Source organism: Camellia sinensis, chromosome 8, assembly GCF_055761805.1.
Source record: "Camellia sinensis isolate YWXY chromosome 8, ASM5576180v1, whole genome shotgun sequence".
NCBI classification, from domain to species: domain Eukaryota; kingdom Viridiplantae; phylum Streptophyta; class Magnoliopsida; order Ericales; family Theaceae; genus Camellia; species Camellia sinensis.
This window is the reverse complement of record NC_138968.1, coordinates 20,312,071-20,319,874: the sequence shown is the minus strand read 5'-3', so window position 1 is coordinate 20,319,874 and position 7,804 is coordinate 20,312,071.

Below are 7,804 nucleotides of genomic sequence, written 5' to 3'. Positions count from 1 at the left end.
AACATTCTAGATTAACTTCAACTACTTTGATAATTTCCAACCAGGCCACCAATTAAGTAGGCTACTCACAGACCCAGGTGTTGCCCAAAGAATACCCCACCATTTGATAGTATTAGACCAGATCCTCCAGGTAAAGGGATAAAGCAACAGCACATGGTTACCACTTTCCACCTCCCCATTACAAAAAAAATACAATTCACAGTTGATCCAGCATTTAGAACACCAATTTTTTGTAGATAGCTAGAAGACTTGACTCTCCCTTTCCATGCTAACTAACCAAAAAATTGAACCTTGGGAGGAGATACATTCTTCCAAATGAACTCAGCAGTCTTGCTATTAGCTCCGTGACACAATTGACTCCATCTATAAGCTGATGCAATCGAGAAAGACATTGAGGCATCTGCAATCCATCTCAATATATCCATCCTACCTTCCCTGAGAGCCGGAGCATTAAGTAACATTGTAGTCATTCTCCTCAACTCCTCCACCTCCCGCTGAAATAGAGACCTTTTGAAATTCAAATTCCACTCCTCAGCACCAGTTCTTCTACTATACACCAAGTCCACAGATTCATCATTTCCCACTGTTACAGAATATAATCTAGGGAATACATCTTTCAAACAAACATTTCCAACCCATTTATCCTTCCAGAAAAGTGTTCTCTTTCCATCTCCAATAACAAGGGCTGTGTTATTTTTAAAAAACTGCACCAGATTAGGCCTACCCGAAGCAAGCCCCAATATATCTTTCTAGATCAAAGAGCACCTGAGATGTTCTACAGGTTCAGGCCACTATCCCCTCCCAACCTCATTATACTTGCTGCATATCACCTGCTTCCATAGGGTTTTTTCTTCATGCCCAAACCTCTACCACCATTTTAAGAGAAGACAATCATTCATAAGTCTGATCCTTTTAACTCCTAAGCGTCCTTGACTTTTACTTTTTGAAATCTCCTCCCAGTTTACCAAATGAATCTTTCTTATAAGTTCATTACCTCCCCATAAGAATCTAGACTGAACTCTGTCAATTTCTTTTGCAACCCCTTCTGGCATCCTGAACAAAGATAAATAGTAGATTGGTAAAATAGACAGCACTGACTTTATCAGTGTTAATCTCCTTACAAAGGATAGAAACCTCCTCTTCGAAGAAGCTAGCTTTTGTTTACACTTATCAATCACAGGTTGGCAGAACCTTCTTCTCCTTGGACAATCCCTCAATGACATCCCTAAGTATTTTAAAGGCAGATTTTGATGTAAGAAGTTCAGTTTGTCAACAAATCCTTTAGTGAGGTCCTCACTAATGCAAATCCCATACACCACACTCTTATGGTAATTAAATTTCAGCCTTGAAAGCATTTCAAAACATCTCAGAATCCTCTATACATTCCCAATCTTTTCTTATTCTCCCTCACAAAATAATATTGTATCATCTGCAAATTGAAGATGGGTGATCACAAGATCATTTGAGTCAACCACAACCCCTCTAATCAATCCCAACTGTAGAGCTCTACCCAAAAGAATATTCAGACTTCAGCTACAACATTGAAAAGAAATGGTGATAATGGATCACCTTTTCTAAGACCCCTTTGAGGAATGAACTTAGATGTTGGTGATCCATTGACTAATACAGAAACTCTGGCTGAATGCACACATTCTCTCATCCAACCGATCCATTTGGCACCAAACCCAAAATTTGCAAGCATAGAAAAGAGGGACTCCCAGTTAATTGAATCATAGGCTTTCTCAAAGTCAAGTTTTAATACAATGCCTTTCCTATGCTTCTTCTTCCAACCATCAACTATTTCATTTGCAATCAACGCACCATCCAAAATACTTCTACCCCCAATAAAGGCTGATTGAGAATCACTAATGATCTTTGGCGTTGCATTCTTGATCTTATTAGACAAGACCTTTGCAAGAATTTTATGCAAAGAGCCTAGGAGGCTAATAGGCCGATAATCATTAAGACAAGAAAGATTATCAAATTTTGGAATCAAAGCAACAAAGGAACTATTAATTCCATGAACCAACTTAGAGTTTTTGTGGAAATCTTTCATGAATTGAATCACATCTCCCTTAACAATTTGCCAACATTTCTTAAATACCATCAAATTAAAACCATCCGGACTAGGTGCTTTATTACCTTCACACTGCTTCAAGGCTCTAATTATTTTCACTTCTGAAAATTCAGCTTCAAGTGCTTCCCTAACCTCTGCCCCCCCCCCCAAATGGATTTGTAAGGGCCAGATAAACTTGGCCTTCTTGGCCAACTTTCAGCAAAATGATTCCTAAAATGATCCAACACTGCAGCCCTTATATCCTCAGGATCTTCCAAGACAACTCCACTCACATTAATTGAACATAAGGCATTCCTGTTGTTATGAGAGGTAGCCATAACATGAATTTTTTTTTTTTTTTTTGTTTCTATCTCTTTTTAATGCCCAATTCACTCTGGACTTCTGCACCCAAATCCAGTCCACCATTCTACTCAATTTCCAAGCTTCCCATTTCACATCTCTTATTCTAGTAAACTCTGATTCAGATAATGAACTTTCTTCTGCTTTCAGTTCCAGAACATGTAATTCCTCCTCAAGGAGTTTGAGCTTAGATTCCATATTTCCAAACACCTCAACATTCCATTGTTTCAATGCCGGTTTAAGCGCTTTGAATTTTCTAAGACATTTGAAACCACTCGAACCCTCCACAATAGTCTCCTTCCAAACTTTTTCCACAAAGGCAAAGAAGCTAGGATGGAGGGTCCAAGCATTTATGAATTTAAATGGTTTTGGACTCCAATCCCTCTTATCTTCCATGAGCAAAATAGGGCAATGATAAGAGACCCTTCTTGGTAGCCCCCATAGTTTGAAATTGAACTTATTCATCTACTCAGGATTGAGCAAAAATCTATCAATCCTACTCCACTTCTCATCAGCCTGAGAATTACAGCAAGTAAATTTCCTGCCCAACATTGTAATATCACACACTTCTAGGTTGTCAATTAGCTCATTAAACTCTCTCATACCCTTATCTCTCATAGAGCAGCCCTTCCTCTCTGATATGTACCTAATTTCATTAAAATCTCCCCCCAAACACCAAGGTTTTTCATACAATAGATTCAATCTAACCAAAGAATCCCACACTCTCCTCCTATTGGCACTATCATTTGGACCATAGATATTAACTATGACACATTCAAAACTAAAATAAAAGGGTACTTGACAATATGATGAAGTTCTTAGTACAACAGCAGTCCACCAATTGAAAGACATCTAGATCCCAAATGCATAACAACCCTCTAGCTACTCCCATTGAACCTACTTCCATGAAATCCATCTTTTCACCGTGCCAAAGTGATCTAACAAACTCCTCATTAACTAATTGCTTTTTAGTTTCCTGTAATAACACCATCTCCACTTTCCTTTCAAAAAATAGATTTTTTATTTTTCTCCTTTTAGCAGGCTTTCCTAGCCCTCTTACATTCCAGGATAATAACGTCATTGTGGAAACAGATACAAACACCAACCCATCTTGAGATATAATTCAATCTACTCCTCCATCTCTCATCTTCATCTTCTCCTTATTCTTTGCTTCCAGCTCTATTAGTTTGCTTATCACTTCCTCCTCATTTTTGTCATAATTTAGCCCTAGAGCATGGCCAATTTGAAGTGTTGCTTCAGCCTCATTTAGAAGCAGTTGTTCAGAACCTGATTTGCTTGCCATTGATAGTGAGATTGCCACAACAGCTGATCTAAAGATAGCTCCTTTCCTAAAGTTCAAAGAAGATCCTGCACCAAATTGAAGAGGTCCTTTTCGCTTACCATGAGATTGAACAACTCCTTTAGCTTTCTCCTTGCTAGCTTTCCTTTTCCTTTTCGTCAATTTTAGTTAATGAAAATAGGTGGATGGTTTAGATTAAAAATAAACAAAAAAATTAGGATTTAAACTGACAAAATTAAAAATCTAAAGTTTATTTTATTATAGGGTTCAAACCCTTGAATTTTTTTTTTATTTATAATTTTTCCTAATAATTATTATATTAAATTTCACTTTTATTCTAATAAACTAAACATTACTCAATTTTATTTTTTGAAAGTTATATAGAAGAAAAATTGTTTATAAACAAAAAATTTATACAGGAAAAAAATATTTATAATGAAGTGTTAATGCCATTTTTGAAATTATGAAGACAATGATAGACTTTATTTTTATTGAAAATGAAGTAACCAAAAGAAGTTATATCATTCTATGTATAAATTTGTATAAAATTCTATTGGAAAAATTACAACAAAAAATCCCAGGATTTGAACCACGTAATAAAATTAATTTTTAATTTTTATTTTTATCAATTTAAATTCTAAACTTTTGATTTGTTTTCAATCTAAACCATTTATCTTTAAATAAAACGGACGAAAAAATTTATATTTAGTCATTAAACTCAATGTAAATGTGTAGAAAACATCTAAAATATAATTTCCATTGAATTTAATTACTAAAATACATTTTTGTTAATTTGTTTTACTTAACAAAACAAAAATAGGAAAATAGTTTATATTGAAAGAAAATAAAAAGTTTTGGATTTAAATTGACAAAATTAAAAATTCATAATTTATTTATTACAGGGTTCAAACTCTATCTTTTTTTCATTACTCTTAAATCAGAATTGGAGATTATTGCATTAAATTTGATTAGGATGCAATCAAAATATTTAACTATTTTTTTACTATTAATTGGATAAAAAATAAAAATAATTTGAAATGGCATAAGTGTATCTTCAACAAATATATTATTTTTTAGGTGACTGCCTAAGTAATAATGTTTGACATTTTTAATCACTAAACACTCCCATAAAATTCTTATTTAGTTAAACACCATTTGGTATTGTCCTATCTAACACTCACTTAAATTTTACCCAAATAATAATAATAATAATAATAATAATAATAATAATAATAATAATAATTAAAAAAAAAACTATCATTTGTCAAATACATAGGTTTTTTCTAACAATAATAACCTTATCATAAAAAGTAAAAAAAATTAAAACTTTACTTAAAATATTTGTAAGACCAGCTCAATATATATATATATATATATATATATATTTGGATATTATTTGTCATCATTGAATAATAATAACTATTAATATGACAAATTTATGTACAATACTTTATTATCATTTCATGTGTCACAATTTTAGTGATTTAATGGGCCTCTACTCATATTTATTATGAATAGAGTAACAATAGATAATGACTCAGTTTGATATCACATGCAAGTAAGTTTTTATGATTATGACTTTAGATGATTAGTTTGAAAGAATTAAAATAGTTGTAAATTTTTTTGGATAAGTAAAATAGTTGTAAATTTGTTTGGTATAACCTTTTATACTCTGTTTAAAAAATAAATAAATAAATTAAACTTGTTTGGTTACACGTTATGTGCAAATATATCTAATATGCACTCAAAAATTAAAATTAAAAATATTTCTCATTTTTTTATTTTTCAATTTAGTTGAAAAAATGCAATAAATTAGAATCTGAAATTGCAATCAAACACAATTAGTGATTCTTTTAATCAAATAATTTATTTATAAGTGCTATCAAAAGAAACACAAATTATAAACAAAATATATAAATTACAAAATTGTACAAGCAAAAAAAAAAATGAAAAAGAAAAAGAAAAAGACCCAAACACAACAAAAAATAAGGACAAGAAGGAAAAGAAAAAAAAAGGAGAGCCATGCTATGGTAACTCCCTCTTATATTATGGTAAGATATATGTTTGTGGGCTATGATTTTGTTTTTTTTTTGGGACATGGTTGGATATTTATAAACTAGTATAATTGTGTTATCACACGAATATCATTTCATTAATTCAAATTTAAAATTTCACTACACTTACATCTAAATATCCTCTCATAACTACTTAAGCCATAACTTACATCTAGTTTGGGAATATCGTCTCACCACGTTGTTTATTTTAAGAACCGAGTTTGTTTCTAGTTCATAATGTAGATTAAAGGGTATTGTTTGGATTTGCAGGACTCATCACAGTTTTCATTTCGATAGTTTAAATCATTCATAGGATCCTTCATGTATATCATTCATAAACAACAAAATTAGAACAACTTGATAATCTCTAACTTATTCAATTTATTGAATTTGTTACCAAAAAAAATCAAGTCAATTTCATAATCGTAACATATATTTCTCCTTATTTTTTATTTTATTTTTTTTATTTTCCACCTCTCCTCTCCTTTTATTATCTCTTTCTGTTTTCGTCTTTCAAGTTGAAACACTAAGGTTTTGTTTGAATTATAAATTTAAGTAAAGATTGGAAAAGGCAAATTAAAAAAAAATGTAATTAAAATATGAATAAAATATAACTATTTTTCTATATCCCTACCCAAATACATAACCAAAACATAGTCTAACAATTAATTCATCATAGTTGTCAAATTGCCTTCGAACGCTTAGGCATTGAACTTGATCTTCTGCTCAAGCAACCAACAAAAAGTTAAACATTTATATAATTCTAAATTAATTTATAATAACTTTTATCTCAACTCTAATGATATGATTAATTACACTTTTTTTTCCTTCACTTTTTGTTTCTATATTTTTCGGCCACATATTCCACATATGTTTTTTCTATCGTTTCCAAAAGTTTTAATACAACTCAAAATAGACCATTTGACCAAGCAACAACTAAAACATATTAAAATAAAATATAAAAACAACCAAGCATATAGAAAATTATTAAATAAAATACACGTTTAATCCACAATTAATGGAGAAACAACAATTAAAATTGTTGTTAATGTTCCACTACAAAAATTTACACATTTGGCGACCACTTTTGCCGGCCAAAAAAATTTTGGTTGCAAAAAAATGACATTTGGCGACCAAATATTAATTAGTCGCGAATGATCATTATTTTTGGCGACCAAATATTATTGGTCGCAGAAGGTTATATTTTGGCGACCAAAAAATGAGTTGGTCGCAGAAAGTGGTATGCTTTTGTCGACCAACTACAAATTTGGTCGCGGAAGGTCACATATTTTTTAGCGACCAAAAATTTGGTCGCCAAAAACTTATTTTCAGCAACCAAAAAAAATTAGTCGCCAAATTAGTATTTTTAGCGACTAATATGTTAGTCGCCGTTGATTGAGATTTGGCGACTAAAAAAATTAGTCGTTATATATTTGAGATTTTGCGACAAAAAAGGAATTTAGTCGTTAAAGGCGAAATTTTTTTAGAGGGAAATCTCTCGCCCACCCCTGTTCTCTGTTTACAATTACACACAACATTTTGTTCAAATTCTCCTCCATCGCCAAACCTCACCCCATCGTAACAGATCGCCACATCTACATCGTCGATGATCCTCCTCTTTCTCCTTCGCCGAATCCGAGAAGATCGTCGAGATCTGAATCAGATTTGAGTCCTAGGCCGAGATCTGACCGCCGTGAGCGATCCACAGCGACACAATGGCTTCCAAATCCTACAAGAAGATCATCGATATCTACGACGACCTCATCCTTCAGGTACATACACTACCCCTCCTTCTATTCCATGATTGATCTCTCTTCTTATCAAACCCTAATCCTACGACGGTTCTCCTGCCTCTTATCTCTCTCTCTCTCTCTGTGCCTGATCTCTACGCCGTCTCAGAGCTTCAAGCAGTTCGATTTTGTCTAAAGGTTCGATCAATTTCAATTTCTCTTTTCTCTATTTCAATCTGTGTGTTGTTTGTATTGGTTTAGCTTTAATAAAACTGATCTGATTTGGTGTATGAAAGCAAGTCCT